The sequence below is a fragment of the Myotis lucifugus genome, unplaced genomic scaffold (genome assembly GCF_000147115.1).
Source record: "Myotis lucifugus unplaced genomic scaffold, Myoluc2.0 scaffold_1, whole genome shotgun sequence".
Lineage (NCBI taxonomy): Eukaryota > Metazoa > Chordata > Mammalia > Chiroptera > Vespertilionidae > Myotis > Myotis lucifugus.
In genome coordinates this window covers 12,101,492-12,102,464 of record NW_005871049.1, presented here as the reverse complement: position 1 = coordinate 12,102,464, position 973 = coordinate 12,101,492, and positions in this window count along the sequence as shown.

Below are 973 nucleotides of genomic sequence, written 5' to 3'. Positions count from 1 at the left end.
TACTTTGTCAGACCACCATGGCCAAGTTTCTGTCACTCCGCGAAGTTGAGATTCCTGCAGGTGTTTCTGGCTGGTTAAATCGTCGGCTCACATGTTGAGCCTCACCGCGGTCTGCTCTAACGCTCCAGGAATAGCATCAATTTCTTTTCCCTCCGTAGGGATAGTAGAAGCTCTCTTATGCAGCAGGTGCAGTCACGGCCTCCCCGACTCTGCGTCAGTCCGGGAAGGGAATGGGGGAGCTCCGAGCAGGGCGCGGGACACGTGGGGAGAGTCATTACCTGAGAAGGCGGGTTAGGGAGAAGTTGGGGGATCAGGGGCGGGAGAGACCCGAGAGAGCCACGGAGGCAGGTTTGGCCGGCTGATGGGGGCCGAGGGCGGCGGGCCGCGCGGGGTATAAATAGCCGGTCCCGCTTTGACAGGCGCTGCGGTGACTGGCGGGGCCGCCCCCTGTCGCCGTGGTCGCCTCGGGGGGGGAGGAGCGCTCGGAGCGGGCGGGCGGGGGGCGCTGCCCGGGGGGGCGGGGCTTTTTTGTCACATAATCTCAAGCGAAGGGGCTCGGGGCTGCCGGGGAAGGCCCGGTTCCCTTCCGGAAGCCCGGCCAAACGCGGGGGGGGGGCGGGAAAGCCCCCGCCCCTGCCGGGAAGGAAAAAAAAAACCCCGGGGTTTTTCCGGGGGAAAACCGGGAAAAAAGTAAAAACCCCAAAAAACCAAAGGCTTCCGAAAGGAAACCCGGAAGAACGGGGAAAAAAAAACCTCTTTTGCCCCGAAGGGGGGTGGCTTCCTTCGGGGCTTCGGCCCCGGGGTTTTTTTTTTTTTTCATCCGGGGTTTTGGGAAAAGGTTTTTTCAAAAAGTTTTGGCCCGGAAAAACCCCGGGGGAAAGGGGGAAAAGAAAAACGGAGCCCCCCGGAAAAAGGTGGGAAAAGGGAAAACCAAAAAAAGGAAGAAGAACATTCGGCCACCCCCGCAAAAAAG